Source organism: Mus pahari, chromosome 14, assembly GCF_900095145.1.
Source record: "Mus pahari chromosome 14, PAHARI_EIJ_v1.1, whole genome shotgun sequence".
NCBI lineage: Eukaryota > Metazoa > Chordata > Mammalia > Rodentia > Muridae > Mus > Mus pahari.
Window position 1 is genome coordinate 24,269,970 of NC_034603.1, and position 22,302 is coordinate 24,292,271.

Here is a 22,302-nt window from a genome sequence, read left to right on the forward strand (position 1 = left end):
GGGGGGAGGGGTATGGGAAACTTTCGGGATAGCATTTGAAATGTAAATAAAGAAAATAATAATTAAAAAAAAAAAAAAAGAAATCTGGTTGAGTGTCAGCTCCTGAGTGAGTCAAGCAATGAGTCAGTAGGTAGCAGTCATCCATGGTTTCTGCTTGAGTTCCTGGTCTTACTTTCCTCAAAGATGGACTGTAACCCAGAGACAAGGTAAAATTACATCCGCCCTTTTCTTCTCAGGTCCGAGTGTTTGGTCACAGCAACAGAAACTATGATAGCCTATATGTGTGTGTACACATGTGACACAGTGGAATTGGAGGTCAGAGGTCAATTCAGAAGTCAATTCTTGCACTGCGTGCGTTGTGGGGATTGAACTCAGGTTATCATGTTGGGAAGCAAGCTCTTAACTATTGAGCCATTTTGACTACTGATATACTAGCCCTTTCTCATTCTCAAACTTTCTCATTTCCACTCATCTTCCCCACTCCCCCCCCGACTCATTCTCTACATCTATTACCAGGAATATCCACATTCCCTCTTCAGTCAGATTCTTAAACAAGTCAGTCACGAGCCACAGTCAATTTCTCTAGCTTATTCCATTTTCAAACTGAGCTCCTGTATTCTTCCTAGCCCTTCATTGATCCGAAGCTTCTGTTTTATATTCTTTGTGCACCTGCCTCACTTCATTGGTGCTGGAGAAAGACAGTGCAACCACAAGACTACATTACTGAAATCAGCAAAGCTAAGTTACCTGGAAATTCTCTCTGCGAGTAACATGGGCGAATGTCACTGGAAGCCATATTCCTTCAGAAGACTGACAACTCACCAAATGCTCCCAGAAACTCTGGGGAAGAGGAATGGAGGAAATGGATACTCTGTATTTCTGGAGTTGCTCTGTGACTTTAAATGTTTATTTTCAGCAACAGAGGACGCTTAGGACATTCAAAGGCATGGGAAGGTTCAGCCCATGTACTGGAGGAATGGTTCACAACCAACAGTGTCCTGAAGAAAACCGGAAACTTTGTCACTGGACAAAGCTACATGAGCTACTACTCTTGTTTAATAATGAAATTAAAAAATTGGGAATGTCTGATCAATAGAGAGAATCAATAAAGGTATAAATACACACACACACACACACACACACACTACACAAAGTCACACCTACCCCATCACACATACATACACACACCACACATACCATGCACATACATGCAAATATATACAAACACACATACCAAACAAATTTTTGAATTAAAAAGTACCTCTGAAATAAACCAATCCCTAAAATGTACTAGAGGGTCTCTCCAGTATTTTGTGGCAGGCAGGAATAGAATCAATGCCTCTGAACACGTCTCACTCCAGATTGTCTTGTCCAGTAGCAGGAGCCTGAAGGCTCAGGAACACAGAAGGCTGAGTCAGAGACCAGCCTTGACAACACAGTGAACTCCAATTTACAGCAGCAGCAGCAGCAGCAGCAATCTTACAGGTGAGGGTTCTACTGGACCCTTCTCTGGGGGCCCATGCTTCATCCCTTGGCTGACAGCTTGGGAGAGGGAGTAGGGTCAGGTTGAATCACAATTCAAAGCATAGCATGTTGGCTTCTTTGTTACTCTCCCATTAGTGCCCTGATATCTCATGCCACTGCAAGTGCACCTCCCTCTCAAAAGTCATTGCTGATGTTGCAATGGTCAGCTGTTTCATCCCCAAAATGTTAATTCTGTCCCACTGGAAGTTCTTGCCCAGGTATCTATAGCCATCATAAAGAGCAGATGGAAAGCCACTGGGAGCATTATTAAGGTCTTTGATTACAATATCTTAATGAGATCCTTGTCTCCACAGTGGCTGATACAGCATTTTACACATAACTGCTCAAAGCACATTTTTTTTTTGTTTGTTTTTTGCTGGTGTGAGTTAAAGGAAAAAGGGGTAGAAACAAGATCAGATCACTGACAGCTGATGCAAAGAAGTGATGGATGCAGCCACTGAACGAATCTGAGAAAGTCTTTAGTCTAAAATTTAACATGTGCTGAGAATTCTGGGTAGAAATGCAATGCTTAAGATTTGTTTGGAAATAGAAGGAAGACAGCACCTTTATCCAGTCGCCTGTGGGGTCAGGAGGTTCCCCAGTCAGCCTTAGTTCTGACTCTGAAAGTCACAGCTAATAAGGCATGAACAAAAGGAGAAATATATCCACAGCTTCTCACATACCAAACAGGATTGCTAATTAGTGTCTGACCCTCTCCCTCACCTTCATCATCCTCATTGTCTCCTTTCATTTGTTCTCAGTAAAAAGGAAGTCTTATTCCTAGCTTTATAAATCAGCACAGGACAGTCTGCCACAGCAGTTCCACTCTCCATCTGGAAACTGTAATGACCAGGAGTCATTTGAGGGGTTGATGAAGCAGCAGGTCCTTACCTCTGCAGAACACAAAGTAGAGGATGAAAGTTGGATTGTTGGGGGAATAGACACTAGGAATAGAGTGGAGTTGTGCTGGCCTATTCTGGGCATAAATGGCCAGGTTCTGATAGTCCACCATATTCTGCACTGGTTGGGGAGGAATACTCTCTTGCAAGTGTGGGGTTGGGGAGACTCAGAACCCCAGGTCTTGATGCTGTCCCATTCCTTGCACTCTGTCAAGATCCTCCTGTGGGTGTAGACTCTTGAGAGAGATGGAACCCAGGAAGTGCAATAAACACTACTGGGTGTTGGGATGAGTTAAATTACCTGATGAAGTGATTGCCCTGTTTTTGAGAATTTAGCTCCCCCTCTGCTTTAAGAGCAGGGAGGGTGACTATAGAAGTGAGTCCCAATTCATACAGCTCAGTAATTATGGGACCAGTCAACCAGGAGGCTCTAAGAAAGCTCTTCCCTGGGGACGGGATCCACACTCTCTTGTTACAGTCTGCTCAGGCTGACCCACCCCCAACCAGTGCCCACCCCTTTAAGCTTCCCTAGAGAGATGCTTAAGGATCCAGTTCTATAGAGATAGTCTTACAGGTCAGGACATTTGATTGGGTTTCACACTCTTCACATACTGTACGCATGTGACCTGCCCAGCAAATCACTGGCCACTGACAGTTATTTCGTGGAAAAGTTTCCTGGGCCTCTGCACACTGACAGCTTTCCAAGAAAGAAGCAAAGGAAATCCTCTTGCACAGGTGTTGCAGGCCGTGGGGACCAGCTGTGTGCTGAGGGCAAAGCAGGTGGTTTCTAGAGCACAGTCACACGATTCTATTGGAGATCCCAAAGCACATTTATAAGCTATGACTAAGAAAGGGTGTAATTTTGGTACATGCCTTATTAGTTTCTTTTCCTGTTGCTGTGACAAAGGAACCTAGACACAAGCATCTCAAAGGGACAGAGGATATGTTCTGGCTCCGAGGTCAGGCTACAGTTCATTGAAGTGAGATAGTCACTGTTAGAACTGGAGGGAACTGGTTACATTCCATCTGCAGGCACAAAGCATTATGGGAGAGTCATGAGTGCATAGTGCTGTTCAAGGCTCCATTGCCATGTGTATAGCTCAGGATCTCATCTAGAAAACAGTACCACCCATCATCAGAGTATCTTCCACATCCATTAATGCAATCAATATGATTTCTCATAGACATGCTCAGAGGCCGAGTTGACAGCATCAGCTATCACCATATCTGTTTTGCAGTCATTTTTATAGGTGAGTTGTTATATAATTGTGCGCATAAATTGGCAAGATTGGTATTTAAAGTCAAGGTCTGCGATTCTACATTTCCTGTCGTTGGCAGTTTCTTTCCAATGCCAATTATTCATAACCATTGATAACAGTTATAGCTATCCCACAAACAGCCCCGTGCCAGGAGCTCTTCACAGAGCTTTCCCTGTGTCCCTCTGACAGACAGCCCATGGTATGGGTAATGACACACCTCTGGGAAGCACCGAGAGACCAGAGCTGCCCCAGGTCACCTGACTCTGAATGCCAGCCTGTCTTTACCTATGCAAGGAAAAGTTCCTAACGTTGGATGTCAGTGCTCACCTAGCAATCACAAAACCCTGGATCTAATCCCCGAGACTGCATAGAACCAGGTGATACTCACCTGTAATCCCAGCACACTGGAAATGGAGGCAGAGGGATCAGAAGTTCAATGTCATCCTCAGGTGCATGGCAGATCTGAGGCCAGCCTGGAATAAGATATATTAAAACATCTATCTATATAATCTATTTCTATCTATTCTCTATCTCTATATCATCTATATACATTTATATCTATATCTATCTCATCTCTTTCTCTCTATCATTTATATACATCTATATCATACCTATACCTATATTCTCTCTCTATATATATATTATATATGTAATATATATAATATTATATATATATATATATATATATATATATATATATATATATATATATTCCAGAAATGTTTAACTATACAAGGAAGGTCCACCTATAATGTAGGCATTACTATCTCATGCACTGGGATAATTAGACTGAATAAAAGAGAGATAACAAACTGAGCCCCAGCATTCACCCTTCTCTGTGCCTTAACTGCAGATGCAGTGTGACCAGCTGCCTCAAGCTCCTCTCAGGCTGTCTCTGCCGTAAACGTCACTTTCAAATGCTATGCTAAAATAAACTCAAACTTCCCTCTCAGAAGTGGCTTTGTCAGATATTTTTGGTGACAGCAATGAGAGTAACTAACACATCATCCTCTTCCAGATATATCTTGTGACATTTGTGGCATGTGGTGCCTGGGCACATAGGAAATGATTATCCATAGAAGCCTGTGTTAATTGAGACAGCTGTGCAGACCTTTACCCCGTAATTTTCTTCTAGGAAATGAGCATGTGCATAAGTTTAAATCTGAGTTAATTACTAATGGTTAAGAAAGAGGGTTTGGAAGCTCACAATTAATAAAACAAGAGTGCTTAACCTTCTGCTCTCAAACTTCATGTTTTCAGAAATGATTTCTTTATAAATCATGAAATTTCTGAATACTTGTAGCTTTCAATGATATTTCAGCACATACTTTGTTTCCTGTATTTGTCAGTTATGCTGCCTGAGCAAATATTATATGCCCAGTCGAAACAGCTCCAATTAAATCAGAGATCTATTATCAAATGTGCTGAAAAGAAGACCAGAGTATATATGCTTGATTGTTAAATCACCCCAAAGCAATATATTGTGGATTAATTTATATCCACCACTGAAGAAGGGTTGCTGCGAGATCAAACAAGTATTTAAATTCCTCGATTGCAGGGACCATTGCAAAACATAGGATTAATATATGAAATATCAGTTTCTAAGAAGAACAAGGGGTCTGGGAATGTGGCACAGTGGTAGAGCCTGCATGTACAAGGTTCTAGGTGCCGTCCCTGGGACCACAAAAAGTAGACAAGTATCACAGGAGAAGATAAAAGAGCTAATCTTTAATTTTGTTGTCATTTGGAGAAAAGTCTTGACAGTAAAGCATGGAAAGCCTCAGAGAGTTGCCATAATGAGGAGAAGCTGGGGACATAGCATGAAGCACACAAGGTCATGAGATTGAGTGGGTTGTGTTGTAGCCAACAGAAGCACATTAGGATTTAGACACCATTGAAAGGTTGAACAGTCTAGGGGGGAAAAGGTACCTAATTGTTTACTTTTATCCATTTCTTTTGTTTCCTTAGGAGAGGTATAAGGATTTGTCATTTTAAATTTTGAAATTTTGCCCAGAGTATTGGAACACTCCAATAAACTGCCTGAGCTCCAACAGGCCAAGGAAGGCCTCATTCCTATTCATCAGATGCAAATGTAATGATTTGACTATAGCTGTCATTAACTGGCTAATAACTATTTATGACCTCAGGATGCAGTTTCTACCCAGCTAATATGCACCACAGTAAAGCTATGATTTTTATCTCAGCTGTTACAGCTGCTGGTCTCAGTTGCTTTCATTAAGGGACCAGTAGGTTCTGCTGATTATCCACATCATAAGAGATCATGGTCCAAGGACCTTTGGAGAAAAGGTCTCATCAAATAAAACTGAAGTTGCACCTCAGAAGGAAGCTCCCCACAATAACATGCTGATTGCCCCCAAATAATCCTCAGGAATCACTTCTAGCAAGAAATTGATCATATGTTTCTCCCCCATGTTGTCCCTCTGTAATCAGTGTGTGTGTGTGTGTGTGTGTGTGTGTGTGTGTGTGTGTGTGTATGTTTTATATCTGCTGACACTTAGATGACATTTCTCCAGGTGGTTTCCACTTGGCCTAGGAGGTGCCACCTACTGCTTGTAGGTATAGCTTTGAGGCACAGGCAGAGCCATGTCTGTCTGAGAAAAGTTTTGGGTGCAGGACTGTTCCTGAATTTTTGGTCAGACAGGCTCACAAGGAGCAGAGAACTTAGAGATGCTCACATATGATGTCCTGAGCTGTCTTTAGGCAGGACTACATCCCCATACCTCCATTGCCGTTGTCCAGAGCAGACTTCAAGCACACTCAGCTCCTCCTCCTTTTTCTATTTTCCTCCAAAAATGGGCTTTCCTTTCCAGTCAAAATAGCCCTCCTCTATTCAATCTCAACTCCATGAGCAAACAGGATATGCTGGGGATGGACATTTTAAATATATTCTGTGTCTGGAGTGGTCATTTTTTAGGGGATGCTTTGTTTACTTAATTAATGAAGAGGGTTGGAGAGATGGCTCGGTGGTTAAGAGCTCTTGCTGTTCCTGATGAAAACTGAATTTGGATCCCAGTACTCCTGTTTAATTTTGTAATTCGAGGTTCAGGGAATCCAATACTTTCTTCTGACCTCTGTAGACACCCACATGCATATGCACACATGTGTGTATCGCACACACACACACACACACACACACACACACACACACACACCACTAAAAGTACAAGGGCAATAGACTTGGCAGTAGTATTGGCATTGCACATAACCTTATTCACTTTAATGAAAAATAATACTTAAAAACCAAGTTTCAGGCATAAGATAAGTTCATTGCTTTGGGGGTATTATGATCTCCAGGTCCCCTTAGGTCCATATATATGGAGAATGTTGTTAGTTTAAATGTGGACTGTCACCCTTAGGATCAAGTGTTTGAGCACTTGGAACCAGTTATTGGTATTGTTTGGGGGAGATTATGGAACCTTTAGGAGGTGGAGCACTGTTGGGGAGATATGTCATTGGAGGTAAGCTTTGACATTTTATAGCCCAGCCCAATTTCTGGTTCTCTTTCCTTCCAGCTGTGCTAGGCAGGCTACATGTCTTCCCCACCAGGATGGACCTGTATCCCCACAGAACTAGAAGATTGAATTAATTCCTCTCCCTTTGAGGTGCTTTGGTTATGTATTCTGTGACAGCAACGTGTAAAGTCACCAATGCCTGGAATAACTACTCAGAGAATTCAGATACTTCTGTTGCAATCATGTGTGTCTGTATTGTATTCATTTTCTTCCTATTGCTGCGATAAAATACCCTGAAAAGGGCAGCTTAAGGGAGAAAGAAAGAGGCTTTATTTGGGTTTGGTTTCATAAGGCACATAGTCTATCATGGCAGATAAAGCATGGCAGTAGGAGCTTGAGGCAGGCCTGGCAGTCAGGAAGTGTAGAGAGAACAGGATATTCTGTAGCCAGGATTTAAAACTACAAAGGCTGCCCCTGTTGACATACTTCTTCCAGTGGGGCTCCGACTTTTAAAAGTCCTACAGCCTTCCCAAACAATGCCACTGGCTGGGGGACCAGGTGTTTAAATAATAGGTCTATGGAGGGTATTTCATATTTAAGTCACAACACACATGAAACTAAATATTGAAAAGCTAGCAGTGCCAGGGTGGAGTAATCGTGGAGGGGAATTGCTGCCACGCCCCTCGCTGACTCATCCCCACTGTTGGGGTTAGTACATGAGCTGAGTTGTTACCGAAGGGACACACCATGCTCTTTCAGGAGACCTCCAACTACAAGTCCCTTGTGCAGCCCAGGATGCATACTTTGGCAAACATCGTTCAAGGGGACAGCAGATCTTAGGGTCATTCTGAGCTCTGCTACTGTGCTCTGTGTTTCTGGTGGACCCCGGGGTTTCTACACGGTAGTCACATCTTCTTTACATACCCCTCTGTGTCTGTCCTTCTTCCTTGGTGTTCAGAATGACTTCTTCAGTGCTAATAGCTGCAGCCACTGGATAAATGCCTTTCTGTTGCATTAAACTGCAAGGTCAGATGAGGCAAGGACATGGGTCACTGTTATCTGCAGCTCTGACAGCTGCTAAGGGTTCACAAAAGAGCGATGATTCCTTCCCTCATAGGGATAACTCTGGAAAAATACCAGGACTGTCACGGGCACCCAAATAGTAATAGGCAGTAAGATCCAGATATACATTGAGAGAGGAGGAAAGAAGGGTCTAGAAAGATTCCCATGACTGAACCCAAGTAGTTGGGTGGTTGGAGTTAAAAGGTAGAGGAATCCATAGGTAAAAAGATGGTTTGTCAATGGAAGACGTGTTCAATTTAGGCATCCAGACTATCACACAAAGCATTCAGATTCAGTATCTGGTGCATGGAAGCAGGGTATTTGTAGTGGTTTGAATATATTAGGACATGTGTGGCCTTGTTGGAGTAGGTGTGGCCTTATTAAGGGAATTGTGTCACTGCCAGATGGACTTTGAGACGTTCCTCCTAGCAACATCGGGGCCAGTCTTCTGTTTGCCTTCAGAACAAGATGTAGAACTCCCAGCTCCTCCAGCTCAATACCTGCCTGGATGCTGCCAAGCTGATGATAATGATGGTGGACTGAACCTCAGAACCAGTAAGCCAGCCCCAATGAAATGTTGTCCTTTATAAGAGTTGCCTTGGTCACAGTATCTCTTCACAGCAATGGAAACCCTAACTAAGACAGTGTTTAAGATTTTTATAACAGGTCTGGACAGATGTTTTGTGTGCTGTTTGGTATCTGCCTTAAAACTATCTTAAAATAGCAAAGATGGTCTATGAACAAAATCTAACTAAGAATAGCTATTATTTATAATCAAGTGGCAGCCTCAGGTCTAAAAACTGAGACAAATTAATCCTCTTCACCACAATTTGTGTGTGTGTGTGTGTGTGTGTGTGTGTGTGTGTTTATCTGCTTGTATGTGCTTTTGGGGGCCAGAGGTTTGGTTGATAATTGGGTACCTTCCTCTGTTACTCTCTACCTTACTTTAAAAAGTCTTTCCCACACATAGAGCTCACAGACTGGCTACAGTGGGTAGCTAGTGACCCCTGGGATACCCCTGTCTCTTTTCCACCCCTAGGGATAGAGTAAGGATATATGCTGTCACACCCAGATTTTTACACGAATCTGGGCATCTTAACTCAAAATCTTTACGCTTGTACATTAAATACCGTTACCGCGGAAGCCTCCTCCCAGGCTGTCTCAGCAATTCTGTGGAATAGATATTCTTATTATGATCCCCACCCAAGAAAGGAGCTGTCTCAGAGAGAAAGCCAAGCGCTTTGCCCATGGTGACACCATGAGCTAATGGCAGAAGGAGCATTCTAGCTCTGAGAATGCCTCAGGGCTGCTCTTCTACCTGTCATATAATTGTTACCATGGGAGCAGACCACCCACTGTCACATCCTATCCCCACATCTTTCTTTGCTCCATGTTTATTGCCAGAGCTTGTGTGTGTGGGTTGGTTGGTTGGTCTTTTGCCCCTTCACTTTACAGGTAATGACTTTGAGATAGGGTGACGAGGCAGCTTTTACAGGGAAGGCCTCGCAGTCAGGGACCAGCTGACACTGGAGCTTGCCCCTCCCCCTGTTCCTAAGACTAGTAACTCTAGCTGCTATACTCAGCCCTTATACAGACAGATCTGTCCTTTTAGATGCACTCTTGAATTACTTAAAGGGCCACAAAGGAAAGAGGGTCTTTCATCCCAGACAATAAAGTAAATTCTAGAAACAGCCCCCAAATATATAATGTCTGATACCACCCCTCCTGTCTGGTCTTTAATTGGAGATGTTCACCGTACAGGGTCCATCAAGCACTAAGCTCATGTTATTTTATGTAACTTTATTTGTGAGAAGGAAAATGAAATGTGTGGGTAACTACAGAAGGCACCGAACAGGCCAAATACCGTTGCTGTTAATCAGAGACTACTTTAAATACAAAACCTCACTTGATGCTCACCACAAATCCACGAGGTGGCACTCTCATCGGCCACCCATCACAGCCCCTACTACTTCATCACAAGGGAACTCAACCTTAAGCCAAGGCAATAATTCTCAAAGGCACCTCCAACTAGTTCAAGAGAGAGCCATCACAGACCTGGCCTGGCTCATGTTCAAGGTTAAGCTCTTAAACACTATATATTACTTCTCTTTGATTTTTTTTAAAAAAGATTTATTTATTTATTATATGTAAGCACTGTAGCTGACTTCAGATACTCCAGAAGAGGGCATCAGATCTTGTTACAGATGGTTGTGAGCCACCATATGGTTGCTGGGATTTGAACTCAGGACCTTTGGAAGAGCAGTTGGTGCTCTTACCCGCTGAGTCATCTCACCAGCCCCCTTCTCTTTGATTTTTTAAAAACTACTCTGGTAGGACTGGGGAGACAGCTCATCTGGTGAAGTGGTTGCCATGCAAGGACAAGGACATGAGTTAGATACCAAAAAATCAGGCAAAAAAAGCTTCCGGTGTTGGGGAGGAGAGACAAGTCCATCCCTGGAGCTTCCTAGCCCCAAACTCTAGTCAAAACTCTCTAGGGTCAGTGAGAGACTGTGTCTTAAAAAATAAGATGGAAGGTCTGAAGAGATTCCTCGAAGTTCAGAGTGCGTTCTTGCAGAGGACCTGAGTTTAGTTCCTGGTACCCATATAGGTGACTCACCACCATCTGTAACTCTAGGCTCAGGTAATTGGACACTCTCTTGTGGTTTCTCCCTATACCTGCTCACTCACAAATCTACATGCAAATAATAATGATACCAATAATAGTGATAATAATGTCTTACAAATAAGGGGGGACATGATAGGAGCAGGCACTTGACTTCAAACTCTGGTTTCTACAAACATGTGTATGCACATAGGTATGCACATAACACACATGCACACAGTTGTATGCATATATTACACCACACACACACACANACACACACACACACACACACACACAGGAACTGAGGTTTGAGATTGAAAGTAGTTAATTTACCCCAGAATACGATGAGAGATTTGGTCTGAGATCCATGCCACAGTGAAGTCTTTCTGCCTTAGCGAAGAGACTAGGTTGGCCACACAGTGTCAGGGCACGGAGCCTCTGCTCTTCCTCAGCGATGCACAAGGACACTGCAGTCAGATCTTCTAAAGTGATTGTGTTACCTAGTAGTTCAAAGCAGGCCATCCCTGTTGTCATTGACACCGGGCTAAAAACACATACCAGGCAGTAAACATCACTGCTGAGGGTAAAGGTCTTTGAGTTTACACAGGTGTTTCTCATAACAGAGAGTCTGCTCTTAGCTCTGGATTATTACATTTCATATTTCTCTCGAGCATTCCTTATATTTGATGTATGTCTAGAAGACTCTTTAGCTGGACGATTCCACAATATGAAAAAAATTGGAGAAAACTCAGAGAAAGGGCAAAGTAAGCAAAGACTGCCACAGGAGGTGGGGTAAGATCTCTGAAGAAGGCTGGATTCCTAGTTGCCTGGTCTCCTCCTGATTGTGTAGCTCTAATTGCTTCAATTATCCAGTCACGTGCTCACACAAGTGCTTCCTTTTGGAAAATGCAAATAACCATGAAAGGAAGATGGGAAGATGGCCATTCAAATTCAGTGCTTTAGTATGAATTATTTTATTCAGTTTGCTAAATAATTTTAGGCCAGTTCCTGGTCAAGAAATTATGGGGAAAATTTTTCCTTATCCACACCTTCCCCATATCCTTAAATTATGAAGGAGTGTAGAGGGAAGCAGCTCAATAGGAAATCCAGTTAGCTTTGTAGTCGGGACATAAGCATGGTGTGGGCAGTGTGTTATGATCCTTTCCTTGTGTTGTGTTTTTCCAGCCATCAGCACACATGATGACTGTGTGATAAGCCAGGCCACAGACATTGGTAGACTATGAGTGGGTGGGGAGGAAGGGTCGGGGAGATAGTCCAGTCAGTACAAGGTTAAACTGTGCAAGCATTAGGACCTTAGTTTAACTTCCAGAACTCACAATGAAAATCTGGGCATAGTGCTACAGACTAGTAAATCCCAGCTCTGGGAAAGCAGAGGTAGCCAGATGCCTGGACCCACAGGCCAGCCAGCCCAGCTTACTTGACAAGTTATAGGCCTCTGCATCTGGGGAAAATCACTATGTGCTGTGATGGCTAAGGAAACTTCATTTTATGCTAGGCAACTATCTTGGTAAGCCCTGGCCATTTATCTCTGACGTCAGTCCCTGGAGGTTAAGTTCTAAGTAACCCTGACTCAGTGACCCCCACCCAGAAATATATAGCTGTGATCATCTGTTTGTTATAATATGACTAACTGCATTTTGGCCTCTGTAACATGCCCATGCAGATGCCCAAAGAATGTCTTGACTTACCTCAACCACTTAAAATTGGCAGAACAGACCATTTTTTTTGGGGGGGGGAGGGGGGAGAGACTTGCTTGCACACATATCAAAGGTCTTGTGGTTTTCACCTTTAAAAAGACCCCTCCCCATACCCCTCCTATACATCAATCTCAAATCTGACTCAGAGACTATGCTCCTGCTACCAGCTAATCAATAAATCTCTTGATTATAATTGAATGAAGTCTGTGGTCTTTTCCCAGGAGCCCCAGACTCCATTAACAGTGTACACGTCTATATGTCCATTACCCCCCCCCACACACACATGCATACACACATATAAAACAGTAGGCTAGAGACAGACAGATAGACTCCCTTACCCCAGCTCAGCTGGGTACCTGGAAATGATTCATATCTGCTCTGACCTTCAGTTTGTTCTTCTGCACAATAGAGATAAATATTAACTGTCAGTCTGTAGTTACAAAAACAAGATAATGCATTTGATACTCTTATCAGAGCCACTGATGCCAAGAAGCTCTCTGCAATGCAATCTAACATTTAAAAATTTATCATTTTACTAAATGATGCAAACCTTGAACATGTTTTGTTACAATGCAGTTGGATTATGAACTTGGCTGGGGATTTTTGTCAGTGACTTCTGACCTGCCTAAGTCTTAATCAATCTTTTGTTCATGTGGGTCTTATAAGCTACTGTGAGACGTCAGGCTAATGAACAAGGAACACTATGCAACCTTGAAAGTCCCTCCAATCATCTCCCAAGTGAACCAGGCAGAAAATATCTTGTACAATTAGTAATATATTAAGATAGATGCTCAAGTTTATTATGGGAGAGCTGACCCCTTTAATTAACCCCTGCGAATTTCCAATGTACACTAAGCCCCTCTGGAATTAGTAATTAGATCTTAGAGCTGTCAGGTGTTTGAAGATCTTGAAGAAGCAAGAGATCAGTAAGAATTTTTGAAACAGGAATGAAACCAAAATTTCTTACAATGTTAGGGGTATCTTATGATCAGAACTACAGAAAAACAATAGCAAAATATAGCTTCCCAGGAGCACTAAAATGGTTGTTTGTCTAAATTATAAACATTGTGGAAGCCACAAATAGGATTTTAGCAACTTTTACTTAAGAGTTTAAGTTTGTTGCTGATGAAATCAGTTGCATTTAGAGGTCTCAGTCATGAAAAAATATGAAAGTTAAAATGAAAAAAGGGAAAAGCTTCTAGTGGTGTCAAAGGCAGATTGAAACCAGTTCACAGTCAGCAGCAGCTTGACAAGATATCATTGGCTATAAAATAGCTTCAGACTATGTTACTGATCAAGACCCTGTGCCTGCATTGAAGAAGTGAAGGTGGTCCCTACTCAGGCTTGTGGAGCATCAAGTAAGAGGATGCAGAAAGAACGTATGAGCTGGAAGATGAGATGGAGTGAGGCACAATGCTGTCATCTCACCTAACATGGCTATCGCATTGTGACTCACCACAATAGTGCTTACTTGCACAAAACCCACACAAAATCAAGCTAGTCACAATAGCAGAATAGATGTGGATGAGCTTTCAAGGCCTTACCCCTACCAAGGAGCTATTGGCTGTTGATGGTTGCTGAAGAAACGTTTTCCTTCTTTGAGGAAGTAGATAATGGTAGGTACTCATGAATATATGAGCATCACTAATTGGACTTGGTCAGTTAAGACAAAAGCAGATGTGGAGTTGGGAGACCAGACCGGGGGCAGTTTAAACTCTTTAAACTTGAGGGCAGTATAGTCTACATAATGAGCTCCATAGTAGCCTGAGCTACACAGCAAAACTTCAGCTTCAAAGCCAAAGAACAAAGGGCTAGAGAGGTTCTCAACAGTTCAGAGCATGGCTGCTATGGAAGAGGACGTGGGTTGAATTTGAGCACCTTTGAGGCTCACAACCCTAACCAGGCATTGGTGGCACATGCCTTTAATCCCGGCACTTGGGAGGCAGAGGCAGGCAGATTTCTTTGTTCGAGGCCAGCCTGCTCTACAGAGTGAGTTCCAGGACAGCCAGGACTGCATAGAGAGAAACCCTGTCTTGAAAAACAAACAAACAATCAAAAACAAAAAACAAAACAAACACAAAAAAGAGACAGTCTTCTGGTTTCGGGACAATGCATACACATGATGCATATGCATAGAGGAAGACAAAACATTTCTACACATAAAATAATTCAATAAAATACAAATCATAACAGTAAAGTATTAATTAGCTCCTGCACAGAGGAGATAAGTGCCAGGATAAAAAGACAGGACAGCATGCAGAAGAAACTCTTGGCCAGCTATTTCCCTGACAAGGATGAATCTCTGGAACACATAATTGAAACAAAATAAAACAAAGAACTATTTAGGAGATAGAAAGATTGCTTAGTGGTTAAGAGCACTTGTTGCTCTTGCAAAGGACCCGGGTTCAGTTTCTAGGATCCATAGGGCATCCACACACATCTGGGGCTCCAGTTCTTAGGGACCCAATATCCTCTTCTGGATACCTTAGACACTTCATTCACACATGCATACAATAATATATACACATAATTAAAAACAGGTGTCAAAAGATCAGATAATACAATTGATAAATGAATGAATTCTTCTCAAAAGCATTAGAAATATATAGGGAATACATGAAAAAAATTAAACACCCTAGCAATAAAGGTCAAGGCAGTCAAAACTACATTGCAATGAATTTATCCCAACTATCATCAATAAAAACTAACAATGGCTATCATCAAGAAAGCCAATAACAACAAACGCTGATAAAGATGTATATGCATTGTCAGGGAGAATGGAATCTACTCAGCCAGTGTTAAAATAACTATGTAGGTTTCTCAGAAAACCAAGCCAAAACAAAACAAACAATACAACAACAACAACAACAATGTGATCTCACTATTTCATTCCTGGGTGTTATTCACAAAAGAATCGATATAAGCATGAAATAGAGACTCCTGCATTCCTATGTTTACATCACTGTTCACAGTGGTCAAGTGATGGACTGCTCTGCGTACTCATCAACCAATGAAAGGATAAAGAAAACGTGGCAGGTAGATACACATGGTGGTCTTGCCATAAAGAAGGAAACGATGTCATCTATAGGAAAGCAGGTGGACCTGGAGAGAAGCACAGACTCAGAAAGGCTCTCCTGTGTGGCATGTAGATGGTGAAAACATGGCATGAAGCATCAGAAAGATTATGCAGGGTGATGAGGGAGGAAGCTGGGGGGGGGGTGAAAGTGGGATGAGTCTGACTATGACAAAAGTGTATTGAATGCATTCACAAGGAAGCAAGGCACTAACCAGGGCAGCAAGGGCTCTCAAAGTCACAGTGAAAATCTGAAAAGTAGGGGTAGGGCTGGGGACATGGCTCAGTCATAAAATGCTTGCTGTGTACCAATGAAAGGTGGAAGTGGGTCTCCAGAACATACCCTAAAAGGTGATTAGAAAGGAAAGAGCTGGGGAGGGGGGAGAGGAAGAGAGACAGAGATGGAGAGAGAGGTGCTTGCAAATACAGCTCTTGGGGGGGGGGGTGGCAAGAGACAGTGTGATGCCCTGGAAATCATTGAGCAGTCAGGCTAGCAGAATTGGCAAGTTTCAGGTTCCAGTGAGATTCCCCATTTCAAAACAATATGGTAGATGGTTTCAGAGGAATACCTTAGATTAAGCTTACACACACACACACACACACACACACACACACACACACACACAGAGAGAGAGAGAGAGAGAGAGAGAGAGAGAGAGAGAGANACACACACACACACACACACACACACACACACACAGAGAGAGAGAGAGAGAGAGAGAGAGAGAGAGAGAGAGAGAGAGAGAGAGAGAGAGAGAACCTGTTCATACTTGTGTACACACATGGACATGTATGCATGCACATACAACAGAAGTCTGAGGAAATTGGTAACAATCATAAGTCCTTAGGCCTTCCCGACAGGTCTCCACAGTAGCAGGTGAGTCGGTCACCATCCCTCCTACCATCCTTTCTGAGCCATGTTTTGAGATCACAAAGGCACAGACCTCAAACCTACATCTTTGGGCTTATATGTGAACTCTGTTCCCTAGACCATGCTTGATGCGGGAATTAGTCTGTTAGGGGCACCAAAACCACACTTTTGATAGAAAATTAATTGAGACAGGGGAAAAATAATACCCTACTGAATGTGACTATGAAAATTCAGGTATTAAGATGAACAATTAATTATTAAGACATGAATACATTAAAAAGGATTTACTAGTTACCTTATAATAGGGAAGAGAATACAGTACCCCCAACTAGACACCCCATGTTGGCCAATAAAAGCACCTGCAATTCTTTATGCCTTGCTTCCTTTCCAAATATTAACCTGGGAAGATGTACTGATCCCATGCTGTGGGTGACATCTCGGCTTCCTCTGTGGCTCAGGAATTGCCTCTCTGCAGGTGACTACATTGTGTTATGCAAAAGAAGAATATATAAAATAAGGAAGACACAGGATGTGCATTCTTCCACTGTGTCTGCAATTAGCAAAGGTCTCTGCTCTGAATATCCAGGTCCGCAGAAGACTGCATTCCTAGTCTTAAAAATTACACTTATTTATGGTGTGTGTATACGTGTACAACTTTCAGAAATCAGTTCTCTCTCTTCACCACGTGGGTTCCTAGAACTGAACTCAGGTTGCCATGCCAGGTCGCCAGGTTTTAGCCAATGAGTGGTTTGGTCTGCTCGAGGGAGGCTGTGTTGCTAACGAGTTCCTCATCCAGTGTACCGGAAGAAACTAGCAGTGTAGCAGTGTTTTGGTCACTGCTGTTCAGAGCTTGCATGCCTGGGCATTTCTTTAACCTGCCAGAGCTATAATGGTCTTCAGGAGGCAACCAGCATTGCCCATGCAGGGAGACTTCACCCCCTGGGAGACTGCAGCCATGCCTCGCAGACTATATTCACATCATGATTAAAATGCTGTATGTATTAAGGTGGCTCCCTTACCCTTTCCACACAGAATGGCATATAACCTCAGGGCTGGAAGGAGGCATATCTAATAACAGTATGTGACTTTTTATTACTTTCTTACCTCTTTTTTTTAACCTTTTTTCTTTTTTCTTTTCTTTCTTTCTTCCTTTTATTTTTTGCTATCAAAGGATAAAATCAGAGATGCTTGCTTCAGCCTTTTCAACCTCTAAGAACCATGCATCCTCTTCTGTACTTATTGAAACCTGAGCTCTTTTCACCCCTAGGGCGAATATCCTGGTTTCCTATCACTGCCTCATCCCACCCCCAAAGCACGATAACATATCCATCAAGTTCTAGAAAGCTGAGTGCTGACCCATGCAGCTGGTCAGGTACTGTGTCTGCTCATGACAGCCTCATAGCCTATAGCAGCAGATGGAATAGGCAGTACTCCCTTGACTGACCTTGAAGGTGTAATGTGCTGCAAAGCAGGGGTGGGAGGTACCACAGTAGTTAAAGGTGGAGACTGGACCACATCAGAAATGCCAGGGTGTGTATAAAGACAGCAAATCAGCATGGGATTTGAAGGATGGTATAAGAGTTGAGAAGTCACCAAAAGGCCTGGACAAGTGCTCCTCCCTGAGGGGAGAGAATAGGGAAGTCAGAGCCTAGAGGATACTCAGAGAGGCAAGATGTGAAGGTGGCAGGTAGATACAGGCAGAGCCAGGAGGGCTGGCATGCAAACTGCCTGGCTTATCTATTTGGCTGACTGACTGTCCCTCCTCTCTCCTACTTTGTTTCCTCCCTTCCCCTCCCTGCCCTTATCCTTTCCTTGCCTGCATTGCTTCCCCCTTACTCTTCACTTTCCTTATAACCATCCCTCCACCTTGTCTCCCTCCCTATCTCTCCTTTCCATCTGTCCTTCCCTCTCTCCATCTACCCCTCTATCCATCCTTCTCTTCCTCTATCCCTACCTCCCTGTTTTCCTTTCTTTATCTTCTTCCTCCTCTTGTTTATTTTCTTCTCTCTCTAAATTGAAAATTAAAATAGAAAAACAGGTAAAAAAATAATTGGGATCATCCAACTATTTATCTTCCAGATTCCACAGTTATTAACTTTATATAATGCTGTTGTATGGGTTTCCTCAACAGCAGCTGCTTCCAGTCTCATTTATTCTGAAGCCAAGCCAAGCTCATGTGTTCTTTCCTTGGTAAACATTTCAGCTTTCACTTCTCAAATCAGACTTCTAAAAATATTAGACACAAAGTAATTTTCAACTTGAGAAGCCAGACACTTTGAATGATAGGCAGTCTCATGGCTAGGGCTGCTGGAGACTGCCCGTGTTGTTGAACATGCTTCTTAGTCACATGTATTTTTCATAAATTAATACAGAAGTGTGGCTAGTTCTGGATAGCTTGTCTTGCAACTTCTTATGGTGGTAGCTTGTCCTTCAAGAGGCTCCTGTCCTCTCCATGTTAGCATCCACTCATAGTCATGACCTAGAAACATTATCCTCTCAGCAGTCACAAAGCAATTACTAGGGTCCATTATCATATGCTCACTGGCTGGAAAACTTCTAGGGCAGGGACTTTCCCACCATCAACTCCGGTCTCTAAGGTAGAGCTAGTGGATGGAAGGATGGAAGGATGGAAGGATGGAAGGATGGAAGGATGGAAGGATGGAAGGAGGGCTCCTGGCTAAATCTCTCCCATGGTTGACAAGCTGTCATCCACTCTCAGATCAAAGTGTGTTCTTGTTTTAATGTCAAATTTTTCTATTTTAAGACAATGGTGGGATGGGGGCTTCTTAAGATTTTACTTGGATAGCTCTCTCACCCTGTGTTTGCTGGAACACTTGAGGTTCAGATGTAGCATCAGTAAGTTCCCTTGGGCACTCTAAGTAATGCACAGAGGGTGATAACTGAACATTCCTGAGGTGAGGAACTTCACGAGGAACATCTCCTATTGGTGTGCAGCAAATTTTGTCTTTGTTTAGATTTTTCATTATTGTTCTTATTACTCTTGTTTCACCATGAGATAAGCAATTCTGTGCATCAGAGTCATGTGTCCTCTTTCTTCTCTGCTCAGAAATGATTTATATTTATTTGAAGATAAGTCTTCCGTTTAAAAGATATTAAGAGCTAGTTTGTTTTTCCTTTTCCTAGAATAAATGGTAGTATACATGCCATAGGCTTGTTCCACTGCAGGTTTCTATCTAAAACATCCCAAAGATCTAAGTATTTTATAGATTCATCTACTTCCTCTTACTGAACTCCAGAGGTCAAAGCATCATTTGCCATTCAACCAAACTTTGCTGAAGGGCACATAGATGCCCCCCATAGACTTGTCATTGCAAAGAGTTTCGGTTAAGAATAGGCTAGATGGCCGGGTGTGGTGGCGCACACCTTTAATCCCAGCACTCAGGAGGCAGAGGCAGGTGGATTTCTGAGTTTGAGGCCAGCCTGGTCTACAAAGTGAGTTCCAGGACAGCCAGGGCTATACAGAGAAACCCTGTCTCAAAAAAAAAAAAAAAAAAAGAATAGGCTAGATGTTTGCAAATTGTATCTTGGATATTCTAAGTTTCTGGGCTAATATCCACTTATCAGTGAGTGCATATCATGTGAGTTCTTTTGTGATTGGGTTACCTCACTCAGGATGATACCCTCCAGATCCATCCATTTGCCTCGGAATTTCATAAATTCATTGTTTTTAATAGCTGAGTAGCACTCCATTGTGTAAATGTACCACATTTTCTGTATCCATTCCTCTGTTGAGGAACATCTGGGTTCGTTCCAGTTTCTGGCTATTATAAATAAGGCTGCTAAGAACACAGTGGAGCATGTGTTCTTATTACCAGTTGGAACATCTTCTGGGTATATGCCCAGGAGAGGTATTGCTGGATCCTCTGGTAGTACTATGTCTAATTTTCTGAGGAACCGCCAGACTGATTTCCAGAGTAGTTGTACAAGCTTGCAAAACACATGAAATTCAAGAAGAACAAAGACCAAAGTGTGGACACTTCGCCCCTTCTCAGAATTGGGAACACCCATGCAAGGAGTTACAGAGACAAAGTTTGGAGCTGAGATGAAAAGATGAACCATCTAGAAACTGCCCTACCCAGGGTCCATCCCATAATCAGCCACCAAACACAGACACTATTGCATATACCAGCAAGATTTTGCTAAAAGGACCCTGATATAGTTGTCTCTTGTGAGGCTATGCCAGTGNCTGGCAAACATAGAAGTGGATGCTCACAGTCAGCTATTGGATGGAACACAGGGCCCCCAATGGAGGAACTAGAAAAAGTACCCAAGGAACTGGAGGGGTCTGCAGACCTATAGGTGGAACAACAATATGAACTATCCAGTAACCCCAGAGCTCGTATCTCTAGCTGCATATGTAGCAGAAGATGGCCTAGTCAGCCATCATTGGGAAGAGAGGCTCCTTGGTCTTGCAAACTTTATATGCCCTGGTAGAGGGGAACCCCAGGGCCAAGAAATGGAAGTGGGTGGATAGGGTAGTGGGGGGAGGGTATAGGGGACATTTGGGATAGCATTTGAAATGTAAATGAAGTAAATACCTAATAAAAAAATGGGGAAAAATAAGAATAGGCTAGATGTACCTCTTCATGTTTGGGCTGCAATGACCATAGAGTAATTTCCTAATGACAAATGACGCGAATGAAATGGGAAGGTGTGAGGTCCTCCACAGGTTCTCTGGCACCCTTCTATAAGGTTCTACCACAGTGAGCATCTTCACTACATGAGAAGGACATCTTTCATGTGGCTACATAATGGCCAATCTAAAAGGAAAGCCATGGATCCTAATACATTGATGGTGTTGGTGGTGTTGGTGGCAGAAAGGTTGAACTCACCAGGAGTCTAGGAATGGTCCAGGTAATAAAGTGAATGAATCTGGTTTATGGATGAATTCAGGAAGGAAAGCCACTATGATTTGATGTAGGACGAAAGGAGACAGCATTCAGAGTTGTGTCACCACTTCTAAAGCAGAAACAGTGATTATAGAGATGAGTGTGGCATCTCATGCACACACCTGCAGCACTTTGTGGGGGCTCTTATTTACGAATGAAAAGGTGATCATTTTTATTTTCTTACTCTTGGTTTCTCCCCTACTACCTACCATAAGAGAGAGGGGAGGAGGGAGGGAGAGAGGAAGGGAAAAAGTGGCAGACACATACAGAGACAGACAGACAGACACAGAGAGAAAGAACCTCTGCATTTCCCTTGCTTCTTGGGACTCTTTGTTCTTTGGTGGTGAAACACTTTGGAAGAACGTTTCTGAGCAATGTGGAAATGTTTAGTGAGACGGATGTCCCTGAAGCGCTGAAGAGGTTTAAATGGAAAGAAATGAACATCTGGCATTTGAATTGTGCCTACAGTTAGGCTCATCTAGGGAGTCCCATATCCTCCCTAATCCTAACAGCACCTCCACAGGAGATGACAAATATATCTTTAACAACCAAAATACTGCTAGAGAGGTGCCTGAATTAAGCCCAGTACTTTTGGCAGAAACACTACAGGGGCTCAGCCATTTGATACAGACACCATGCCCAGCCCCTTGTTTTCTGTTTCTCATCCAGTCACTGCCAGTCCATCCTTAGCAAGTCAGTTCCCTTGTCAGCTCTACATAGACCTATCTGATAAACAAGACTTCCCTTTATTTATTGGAGCCTGACTCTCAGTGCAGCATGAATCCAAACCCAACTATCATTTCCTAGACCTATATATGAGTCATGTATATTCCTAGAAACTTCTTTATGTATTTTACTTTTTTTTGGTATGTGTGTACGCGGGGTGTGTGTGTGTGTGTGTGTGTGTG